At 40.0% G+C, this 12,891-nt stretch overlaps 1 long non-coding RNA gene across 2 annotated transcripts; it reads right to left on the bottom strand.

Annotated features, from left to right (window-relative positions):
* Positions 1 to 3,438: 3,438 nt before the first annotated feature.
* On the bottom strand, positions 3,439 to 5,538 carry LOC122983180. 2 transcript variants are annotated; one of them, XR_006403608.1, is made up of 3 exons: positions 5,354 to 5,538; positions 4,996 to 5,045; positions 3,439 to 3,655 (listed from the first exon to the last, which is right to left on the bottom strand). It is a non-coding gene; the product is annotated as an uncharacterized LOC122983180 (long non-coding RNA). The 2 variants fall into 2 exon arrangements; XR_006403607.1 differs by having other exon boundaries at positions 4,989 to 5,045.
* Positions 5,539 to 12,891: the final 7,353 nt, after the last annotated feature.

A 12,891-nucleotide genomic window follows, 5' to 3' on the forward strand; every position in this document is an offset into this window, starting at 1 on the left:
GCATGAGCAGTGGTGTTTTTAAAAAATTGGTGGGGCAACAACTACTTCAATAGATAGGCTACATACCAGGAAAACTACAGTACTTGCTCTTGCTACTGATGTGTTTTTAACATGTTATGGGTCCATGCATGGCTCCACAAAACACTTTTAACAACAAAGTGGCTTCTAGCAGGTCCTGTACACATAACCAGAGGAAGAGAGAGAGAGAAATTACACAAGTTACATCACCACTGTCACAAGCCTGAATTACACAACACGTAGTTCCCACCGAGCAATCTGATTGGTCAACTAGACATTTAGAACAGCACACCTAGCCGTGTTCAAATGAAAAAAGCCTTATCACTAAAAATATTATGTGTGGCTTTGCTAGTGTCTTTGATTTGTTTTGTTTTGTGGGGGATCTGCGGTGAAAACCCGGAGTGGAGTTTTGAGTTAATGTTTGTGAAAGTGGATTGAACTGAACTGATTAGGGGTTGTGGGGAAAACAAAACGGACCCTTTACTGGGTGGATTGAACTCTGAGACTGAGACGAGTTACACACACACACACAGAAAAACCTGAACCCTTCTTCACTCTTCATCATTATCTGGCTCCCCCACACACAGCTAAACTTAACCATTTTCCCTTCAGTTGAGAGTTTATCTCAGCTTCCACTCCAGCATCCTCCATCAGCTGTGCCGGTGCTGTGGCGCTACTAGCTTACAAATATATGTGAAGTTTGCGGACGTAGTAGCTAAATCTGTCCATGGAAAAAATATTTTTCTCAACGAATATCTTAGTTACAACGAGATTGAGCTAGCAAAGCAGTTTTGTGTCTATATGTGTTGTATTTATTCAGTTTGGGAAAAGCCACGATCTCTAGAAAGCATTAGCTGAAGTTGGCTGGTTGACTCACGACAGTGATGCGTTCAGGAACGAGGCGCCTGAACGCGTCACTGAAGCACAACCTCTCTGAAATATTGATTCATTAATAATGCGATATTATATCGTCATAAGCCGACACAGCCAAGCTCAGAACAAATCAGCCTACATGGCCATGAACGAACAGCAAAGAGCTCGACACTACAACGAAGTGCAAAGACAACTTTTTAAGGATACTAATCTATTCTGTGACAACAACTTTATGACAACAACCTCAGTAGATAAGCACGGACACACTGACACTCGTCACCATCTACATCAATCGATCCAGCACAACAATATGGCCAATGCACGGACCAGAACCACCAAAATATACTTTCACTTACCAGCTGACGGCTCAGAAAAGGGCAGCATGGCGGTTTTTCCTCCCGCGGTTAATTTAACCAGCAGTTTGAGTGATGACAGTACTCCGTGGCTGCTGGGCTCCGAGGCGCTTTAAATCCAGTTTCTCCTCCAAATAAAGGCTTTGTACCCTGTGCTTGGTTATGAAATCCACTTAATTCATTCAAGTTTGCTAGCGTTGGAGGAAAGTCTCCCCTCTTTTGCCGACTGTAAATTTCAAGCTCGCGCTGTAGCCGCACTGCAGCGTCATTTAAAATATTTCAAATGACGCTGCTGCGGGGCGGCGGGCTGTCTGCCCCACATGTCATCACATCTACATCTACATTGAACACATGAACACTCATATCTTCCCACGTACAACACACGTTGCATTGTGAGCATAGATGTATTATAAGAGCTCTTATTATACATCCATGATTGTGAGAGAGGGGCTAGTCCCACATTCACGCCGGCCACCGTAGGCCCGCTGCGGACGTGAATCAGGAAAACGCAGTCTGAAGCAGCAAGACAGGGAACAACTGAAAATGAACTAAAATCATAACACTAATTATAATGCAATTTAGGAAGATGCTATATTCATACATAATACATTATAGCAGATAAAACATTGAAAATTGATAATAAAATCATTTGTGTTACTTTTTAACCAGCTGTTAATGTTTATATATATTTTTTTCAATATCCCTAATTAGCTTTCCACAGAAACAGCCCAGTCATTTAGTAATGCCAATCTTTTCTCTACAATTGCCTTTTTAAATCCTGTTAAAAGCCACCAAACAAACAAACTATCAGGTTGTACACATCAGCAAAATATCTTCTGCCCAGTACCAAGCAGCTGTTCCCCCAGTAACACCAGCCGAGACACCAGTGACAATGAGTAGCATTGTTATCTATACATGTCTGCACATTATCTATAGTATAATTATATCTATATTATTATTAGTAGTAGTATTAGTATTATCTCTTTGTGTAAAGATATAAGCCCGCCATTTTAATTGTAACATTATATATAGTAATTATATTGTATATTATTAATAATATTAATTATATATTATACTGAGACTCCTCAGTGTTGTTTGTTTATGTTAGTATATATTTCTCCTTGTGTCTTCATTTCTTTTTTCACACAGCTTTGTAAATATTTCTATTTCATGTATTTATTTGTTCACTGTTGACGTATTGATGTTAATTGATTGAATTAAGTTATGTATTGTTGTATGTATTTAATGTATATTGTTACACAGTTCTGCATTCATCTATTATTAGCAGCCAGTTTGTGCTAGGATGGAAAGCCGATACTTGTTGGAAAGAAGAGAGTCTGAGCTTTAATTTGGTGTCCAACATGTTTTATTTTGAAGGTTTGACAGAAATACAGGAGGAAAGGTAAAAACATGAATACAGGTTTCCTGCTGGCCTTTTCAAAACAGCTGAATGTAACCAGAATTCAACAACGTGCTGCTGGTCAGCAGAAGGTTTCACATTAACAGTGTTTCTCTCTATGAGAAGGTCTGAATCTGAGCTTTAAAATGAGGTAAGACACCAGTAAATCAGATCACGCTGACCTGAAATACCAGCTTAAATATACAGACCAAAGTTGACCTCTGACCCATGTTAACTATGTTCACTTTCAAGTTTAAAACGTGTAAAGTCAGAATAAAACCCCTCAGCTGATATTGTTTTTCACATGCAGTGTGTTCTCACATCTTTTCTGACAACAGGACAGGGTCAATGGGGCTTCCCCCACAATGCAGCCAAACTGTGAATGAGTGCTAGTGAATCTATTCACAGGTGAAGAGCTCATAATGATGTTAAACAGTAGGCTGAGAGTGCTAAGTGTCCACTTGACTTCCACTATTGCTGTCTTAATGAGGCTATCCAACAACAACAAGCTATTGATGTCATTCCTGCTGAGCAACTCATGGAACTGGATTTATTCTTTAAATCATCTAAACTGGCTTCATGTCTTCTATTTTAACTCAATTACCAATAAAAAACATGTTTAAGTGTCTGTTGTATTTGACTTGTGTATTGTTGAAGTGTAAAAATACAGCGACACTGACGAATGTGTTTGTGTGTCACTAGTCCGCTGTACACAGGTAACAGTGGAGTAAACAATGTTTCATCATGTTTGTGCTGAATATGATCAGATGTTCAGATTTTGGGTTTAGACTGATCAACAAGACATTTAAGAAGCTTGAAATGTTTGTTCCATGGTACAATCTCCACAACATTTTCTTCCAGGGTTTTTGTAAAATACAGCTTCACCTTGATTTGGGGAGAAGTAGCGGTTAGCTTTGTCTTGGTTGGCCTTGTCCTTGCTGAAACCTTCTTTTGCAGCTGGCGTCTTCCTCTTTCCTCTGCTGCTCCTTCCTGTCCCCGGCACCAGGCAACTCTGGTTGTATGAAACAAGACAGAGAAGAACTGATATGGGTGAAATTCATGATAATACTTTATCTGTAAGAGTCCTGTATTGTTATTGTTTGCACTTCACGTTGACCAGATGTTTCTACTGCATAGGTTTGGGCTGTGATTGTTTTGCTGACCTTTGAAGGTCAAATATGTTCTCTATAGTTAACCTGGTCTTTCAGGTTGGAAGAGGACATTGTGTACAGTGACTTACGCTGGGACCTAATGTTTCTTACAGTAACACTCAGAACAGTTAAACACTGACATGAACACAGTCCGTTACAGTATGTTCAGATATGTGAAGCAGAGTGAAGTTAAATCAGCCATTTAATAGGTAACAGATTCATTCATGCTTGTCAACAGGGATAAACCAGCTTGTCTGCTGTTACTGTAACATTCCTGAAGGTGGCAGCAGAGGAACATAAATGTAATTATATATATATATATATATATATATATATAAATATAAAAGAACTTGCATGGGATTAAATGACATCTTTTCTACTGTAAAGAATCCATTCTAGTTTTGGTATAATACTGTAGATATTGATGTTATAGAGAGTTATTGATATTGTAAAAAGGTACACAGTCATTTTAATTTATTTTATTTCATTTGTAAGTTTATTTTATTATGATTGTATCACTATACGACCACAATGTAAAGTCTTTCAAGCCAACATAGTCACCTACAGCAGAGAAGGATTTTCATGGTGTTGTGGGAGCAAGCTGTGCTGATCCGTCTGTCCGTCCTCCTGAACTGACTGGTTGTGTGTCTCATTATAGAATAAAAGACTTGAATCACCCTGACTCCTGTGCCATAGATGCTCATGACATATTGTTTTACAGCAAGCCCTCCTGATGTATGAACACAACAGGCCTACCGACTGTAGAGTGTAATCTATTTCTTCACCATAAGATGGCGTCTGATGTAACACGAGCGTTACTGGTTAGAATGAAGGGCTGGAATCAACGTCTACACCGAGCACTGTGTTTCCGATACTTACAACAAATCATTATTTTAGTGTACAGCAAGACTCTTCATGTATAAACACAATACTGATTCTATTTTTGAGAGTGGTGGAAGATATGTCTTCACCAGAAGATGGAATAATCCACAACGGGGGAAAAACTCAAGACAGAGACTCATCAGCCAGACATTTCTCCGTTCTCTGTTAAAGAGCGGCTGAGATTGACACTAAAAGAAGAATTGCTGGCAGCCCTTTTGATAGACGAGTATTTTCTTTGTGTTGAGGAGCTGCAGCATTTATTAACTGACACACAGTCTGTACTCTACATTTACTGCCTTATTGACAACTGACTGCTAACCTTCTTCTTTGCTCCACTTGTGTTCACGTCACGTTTCTGCTGCTCGCTCTCTGCACTCGCTCAACCACACATACATACAACACACACACACACAGTTACACACATACATACACACACACACACACACACACACACACACACACACACACACACACACACACGCACACACACACAGACACACACACACACACAGACACACACACACACACGCACTTGGTTAGTGAAATGTTAAATATTTGATGTCTGTTATTGTTCATGAAATCGTTATATTCCTGGAGCTTTTAATGATGGTACAGTTTTTTGGTATATCTAAGAAGACCATATATGGAAGAAACAGGAAGTGTGTCAGGTGTCTTACCTGCTGATTGCTAATCAGGAGCCACCTGTGGCAGGTGAGTTGATATATAGGGTGAAAAAGTCTGTCAGTTGTTGCCCTGAGAAAGGTCGGTAGAGCTGAAACATTGGTCCCTGAAACAAATAATATTTGATGAAAAGATGGCTGCTATAGTTCATCATTGCATCAATGATCGGTGTGAATACTACTGCAACGTATGTCAGACTGCCACAGCCATCCAGGCAAATCTGTAAAATGTACACACTGAAAGCAGATATGATCATAGCACAGTTATGAGGTGCACAAACACTCTCCAACATACAGGGTGACACCATGTAGCTGAGTGAAATCCTGTGAAAAATGTTATATAACTCATTCCTCAGAGACACACATCCAAAGGGGTACGTCTATTTGAAGGGGAGGTATCAGCACTGTGGAGAAGTCCAGATTATATATATATATATATATATATGGCAGGAGAATATACTCTCCGATTACAGGCTTCTCTATAATATTGTAAAAATATACTATATGAACAGCAATATGGGTTTAGATCTAATAGGGAAACTTGGAGCTTGTGGAGGAAATATCACCTGCAATAGAAAATAAGGAATATGCAGTGGGAGTATTCATGGATCTCAAAAAGCATTTGATACAGTCGACCAGGACTTATTATCCAAGAAATCAATGATAACTGTTACTCACAAATACTGAAGGTGACTTGTGGGGTTCCCCTGGGCTCAGTGTTAGGACCATTGTTGTTTATTTTGTACATAAATAATAGATGTAAGGTTTCCAAAATATTAAACTATATTTGCAGATGATACACATTTATTTTGTCACAGTAATAATTTGGAACAACTTTTGGATACAGTGGAAAAAGAACTGGAAATGCTAAAGAGTGAAACACTTAAACTAACTAAGACTAATTTAACTTTATAATATTTGAGAAGTGTTCAACTAACTCATACAGGAAACCCATGATGAATGATGTTGAATAGAAAGAGTGAAATTAAATTTGTTGGAGTAATATTGGATAATAAATTATGATTGAAGCCACATAAATTATATCAAAGCTAAAAGTCAATTTCAATACTATATAAAGATCCTCTAAATAAAGTTTTGTTATCCACCTTATGCTGTTCCTTCATAGTCCCACATATAACTTACTGTGTGTGTATATATCTCAAATGTAGCTCAGTCTAAAAAAAGTTTTCATTTTAGACAAATATGTAAATAAATAAAGATCAATAAATCATTTTTAAATGTTTAAAAATTATTCTATTCAAACCAGTTAAGTTGAATGTTTAATACAGTTCATAGTGAATTAAAAACAGGCAGATGAATAAATCTTTGTCATTGTGTTGGTGAAGTTCATGCAGTTCAAGTAGTTTGTTTGCTGTTCACATGAGAGCAGCGTGTTTATCTCACAACCTAGTCCCAGAGGGCATAAAGTTGTCCATCTTAACATGTTGTTGATTTGATTGGTTGTTACCAACCTGTCAGCCAATTGTAAAGGTGGAGGGGCGGGATGTAGAGGAGACCCCGCAGAGTAAAGCCACGGGCTGGTCAGACGACGAACAGGAGCTGTGTGAAGGTTGTTTACGCTGTTGAAGACATGGACGTATAAAGAAATGACTTGTCTCTCTATCAGAATTTGATCCATTTGGTCCGATCACATTTCAAAAGCCTAGAGGAGCCGCACGATTGAATTGTTTCATCCCCATTCAAGTTAGCCGGAGGCCTAAACCGGAAGTAGCCGACTCGGCCGGCGACCGTTACTAGTGCGCATGCTCTATGGGCCGCATGAACGAGGCCCCGCCGCCGACGCTGTATCCAATTCTCTTTGTACATCCATGGATGAAGACTGTTTATGTTCGTTGTGTTGATGGATGCAGAGTTTTACCGACGGGTAACGGACATAATAGCCACATGCAGAAGGTAAATAACCTCTGTGTATGTATTTTTTGTATCGCTTCATCACGACGTAGTGCGTGTAAAAGGTAGATGCTAATCGCGATTAGCGCTTTAGCGCGCTAGTTATATTAGCACATATTTCACCGCAGTAGCAGCTAATGTTACTGTTTGTTGCTAGCATGTGTTAATGTCAATTAGTTAAAAGCTCAAAATGCACTCGACATGAGAAGTAAAGGAGCTTTAGGACGAGTTAAGTGACTGAGAACAACTGTCATGTACGTCTAATAGACGGAGGACCAGGAAACAGTCCTTGGACTCTATGGACGAGTTGATGTCTCCCGCTCAGCTTTCACTTCGTCTGGACTTGTCGCCCGCCAGCCTGTAACCTCACTCATCATTCCTCTCGTCATGCATCGCCCATGCTTCAACTCAGGGATTTGTGAGTAACAATTAACCAGTGCACCTGCTATTTTATTTTGTAGCTTGCATTTGCTAGTGCAGCGGCCATTTGTTTCAGGTCACTACGCTCCGAGCAACGACTCAGACCTGCAACGTTTGGTTCTGGTTTTAAAGGACACTGTTTTATTTTGTTTGTGTGTGTGTGTGTGTGTGTGTGTGTGTGTGTGTGTGTGTGCCCTTAAATTAGGAGCTCTGTTATTGGTAAATAAGATAAAGAGAGGTCATAACTTCTGAGAAAGGTTGGAAAGCAAAAGGGAAATACATTTAAGTTTTGTGTAATAGTTTTATTTTATTAATTGGTTTAAATATTGGTTTTATTAAAGGGGACATATTATCCTTTTTCCATATTTTTATTTATATATATTATGCGTGTATTTGTGTGTCGGATGTTCATGTTAAAAGTGGCCAACGTGTCAAATAACGAGGTAAACGTATGTCACAGTCATCCCTGTGAGCAGAAAGCAGCAGCTTCAGACTGCTCTGAACGCTGTTTCTAACTTGTTTTTTTCTACTTTCAGCCCAAGCTGACGTCAGTTGGTGACGGATTTCTTTATATGGACATCTGCTACATGCACAGCACACAAGTTTGTGTAAACAAAACCACATAGAGAACCAAGAAACCCACTTTTTATTAAACTTAAAGGCTCTAAAACTTAAAGATTAGGTTGAATTTAAAACGGTTCAAATCATGTACAAAGTTAAAAATCAATTGTTACCTAAAAGTATCCAAAAGTTGTTTCAAATGAGAGAACGTCAACATGACTTGTGCAATAAATGATAAGTGAGGACTAATGTAAAATATCATTGTATTACAGTCAAAGGAGTTAATTTATGGAACAGCTGCAGTGAGGAACTGAAAACATGCAGAACATTTAGTTTAAATGAACATTTAAAAATAGCATATTAAACAAATATGACATGGACAATCAGAAAGAGACTGGCATAGAAGGACAGGGGAAGTTGTTATTGGTTTGTTTTGTTGTCTTAATATCTTGTGATCAAGTCACTGTCCACATACTGGGCCACACCCCCTCCCCTGTTGTTGGTTCTATTGATATAAAGAAACCTTCAATATGGAAATCAATACCTTTCTCTTGATCTAACCATGTCTCAGATAAGGCTATTGAATTGAATTTAAGTTTAAATATATTCAGATTTTCATTGATCTTAGTGAAGTTTGCATAAAGACTTCTACAGTTGACACACTGCTGACCGACCTTCCTTCTTGTTGCTAGCCTTGAGTCAGGTGTATTGAGACAGTATGTCCCAATGACCCGGCTGATAGCGTGCAATGACCAATCGGACAGCGCGTGCTACCCAGCTGATAGTGCCGATTAGACAAATTCAATCATCTCTCTGAAATCAGAAGTAAGAAGAAACTTTGGAAATAAGTGAAGATCTAAGGCGGGAAACTGGTATCATTAATATGAATGTGTTGGTCAGTTGTACCAGCATGGATAATCCCAGAACCTGAAGTCAATCTATGCATACTGAATAATAACAAAAGATAGAAATCAGGAGATATAGTCAAGGAAGTGAAGTCTCATCTGCAACAAGGATGGAGTTCATATTTACAGAATACAGATGGATCAAAGGATCCAGAGAGCGGGAAAGTGGCATTTGGAGTAATGAAGAATTCAAAACAGACATATCAGATGTCAGTATTCACAGCAGACATGTTGACAATATTAATGTGCACTTTGGTGGATAAAGAACAATAAACCAGACAACTCAGTCATATGTAGTGATTCAGCTGCAGCTTTAACTACAATAAGAGAAATCAAATCCAACTTCAGACCTGATATATTGGCTGAGATTTATCAAACATTATACTGTACCAGAACACAGACTATAGTTTATGTCATTTCACTATTCTGTCTGGTTCATGGATGATGTCATTCCTGTCCTATAAAGTACATGAATGTAGTGATCTATGTAGAAAACTTCAGGTATTTAACAGGTGCTGCACTAAGGCATCAGAGGCCACAAACTTTTAATAATTCCCATAAATATAAAACACACTGGCATGTGGCATGAATCCCTCAGCGCCCCCGAACCCCCCATTACGTCATTTGGGAATTCCCATTGACATGAGTATGGGATTTCTTTCTTTTTCCAGTCCCTTAGTCCCTCTAACCAGTTGAGACGAGGGTAACTACACAGATTCTTCCGCTTCAGTCTTTCATAACAAAAATATGAAAATTGCCTAAATTTTGCATTTTGTAGTCATGGAAACTGGATTTTTCTGGTTCAAAAACTCATAATAGGGAAAAAACCACAGAATGATAGTTTAGGGAGAACAGTAAACGGTGAACGGCTGTATTTGTATTTTTAAAATGTTGTTACATACATCAATAACTTTAAAAAGCTCCGTTTTTCATTGTTAGACTTTAGTTTCAGAAGAAGGAAATCGATTTGAGACGAAGGTACAAGGATTCTTTCATCCAGTGCAATAATTACTGACTTCAAATAATGAAGCTGTTCAGACACATGGACGCAGCTGGAGAAACAGTTTTTACTCTGTGGACTTTACTGATGGAATATTGTACAGTTTTGGACTATATAGCCTAACAACACATATATCACTGTCTAAAGGAACATCAATAGCAAACAGTAGAGGGCAGCGATACGCTATGTTAGCATCTAGTCTAATTCAAAGAAGAAGAAGAAAACAGACACTTTGTATCCTCTGCATCACACTAACAGTTATAAACTCATAATGTAAAACCTTGAACATGTAACATCTGTGCTCATTATGTTTGACACTGGATCAGAGTAGGGAGTAGCATCATCCTGGACATGCTACAGTTCTTTATAATTAGTCTGATCGCTTTGATGACATCCAGCACTGCACCCCACTCACATTCTGATATGTTTACCAGACTCCTTGTCTATTAAAGCTATGTGCACTTAATAACCCACATCAGTCTGTTGTGACTGTATGCTGATCAGGAAAGAGTCCAGACAGGTTCAGTAGAAACCTGGAGCTGCACTGATGAGTCCACCTTAAAGAGAGTTCACTGTTATCACAATAGTGTGTGGAAGAATGATTACTGGGTTATAATATTGTGTGAAGTAATAGAAAACGTAGATAATGTCTCTGTTCTGATCACCTTTTTGGGTTCACTAACATTGATTAGTTTTCTGATATTCTTAACGGCTGTACTTTGGAGATTAGTTGAAGACATAACTTAAATCTGTCTTTTAATCTGCCAGAATGGGTAGTGTTAACAGTAGACATCAAACAAAGGATAGATATGATAATGTGGACCTGTCTGCTCCAAAAATAAACTACATGAGAGTGAACTATAGTGATTCATCTGTGAAACAAATCAACATCTGGATGACTGAATCTAGCTTTCCGAGTACAGAAAGTTTCAGTATCAGACAGCTGAATCAGCTGAGAGAAAGACTGCAGGAGAAGGAAAAAGAGACTGAGAATAAAAAAGACAAAAGTAAGTTGATAACAGATCGGAAAGCTTTTAGTTTATGGATGAAAGAAGCACAAAACAGGGACAGGAGACCACAGGCAGGGACAGGTAGGATCTCATCTGTGTCTCAGTGTGTCAAAATGCAGGATTCTGAACTCGACCGGGTGCCGCCCAGGAGACGCATCGACCCGCCGCAACAACAAGATGAACAGCAGCCCGAGCTCGTCAGACGCCTTATCCACGGCCAAGAGCACCACCGCCACATAACTCTGACTGTCCTCCGTCTCCGGTTCCCCTCATCTACCCTGATACATCTGTCTTACCAGGACAAAGCTGCCTCTCCTTCTCATACCAGGTCTGGTCTGGTATGAGAAGGATCTCAAAATCCATCCGTCGTCTCTATGAATCCATTCATCACCCTCCCATCTCCAGTGAGAACTGACACAGAGGGAAACATGATCCTGAATCTCCCCATGATGGAGGTAGCAGGTGCAGATGGACATGCCATGTTAATCCACAGACCGTGGACTATGGAGGACGTGAAACAGGCAACGACTCACCTTTCATCACCATCAGATGGAGGAATCTGAAGTGAGACGGCTCCTGGTGGTAAAGATGGGCAGTAACTGGGCCGAGATCTCAGCAGGATATCCAGAGAGTGATGTGAGACTGGCTGACCCCGACGGCACATAATGACAGCACAGCCTATAGAGTTCACATCACAGATCCAAGCAGCTTTCCCTGTGAGATTGGACATGAGCAAAACATCCTCACGTAAACAAGAAGATGATGAAAGTGTTTGCAACTATCTCACTGGTCTGACAGAAGTTCACAACACACACAGCAGCCTGACACCTCCAGCTGACCTGAAGAATAATGCTGTTACAGCATGGGAAGCACATTTGAGAAACAGCTTCCTAAATGGACTGAAACCTGATATTTCCAACATGGTGAAACATATATGCATCACCTGGGACTCATGGAAGCACATGCTGTGCACGCTGAGAAGATCCTCAAAGAAAGCCAGAAGAGGACAGGAGAAAAGAAAGAGAAAGATCTCCACACGGCTGCATCGACTATGTTCCAAGGACACGCCAGAGGGCGCGGACACGGCCGCAGCAGAGGTGGACTTAGAGGGGGCCGTGGAGGACCACGCACCACTGATCCAGATGCTTGTTCTCACTGTGGCGAGAGAAGACAAATCCAACTTACAAGCACAAGGCCGATGGACTCGGGGCGGCGGCCCGGGAGGGGGAGGAACCGGCACCTTTGACCACACTGACGCACGATGAGAGACAACCTACACATCAGATGGGTGATTGCACCACACACACACACACACTGATTGATGATGCCAAAGCTCAGTTAGAGAAGAAGCAGGAAACACACAGCCTGTAGACACATATGCTAAATACTCAACTGAAGCTAACGCAGACATGCCGACACACACACTCCTTGTACATGGTAAGCATGTAACATTTCTTGTTGATCTGGTGCAACACACTCTGTTATTAGACACGTTTTCAACACCTCTAAAGATGAGAGGAAGATACGTGAAGTCTGTAGGGGCGTCAGGTGACACCGTTCTGGAAAAATCCATTATCATGCTCTGACGATGTTACAGGCAAATTGAAGCTTTCATTGTTGCTGTCAAACTGTTGCCCAATCAATCTAATGGGACGAGTTGTGATGTGTTTATTGGGTATTTGTCTTGTTTCCACATCAAAAGGGGTTATTGTTATTGGAACAAGTGAC

The sequence above is a fragment of the Thunnus albacares genome, chromosome 5 (assembly GCF_914725855.1).
Source record: "Thunnus albacares chromosome 5, fThuAlb1.1, whole genome shotgun sequence".
In the NCBI taxonomy this organism is placed as follows: domain Eukaryota; kingdom Metazoa; phylum Chordata; class Actinopteri; order Scombriformes; family Scombridae; genus Thunnus; species Thunnus albacares.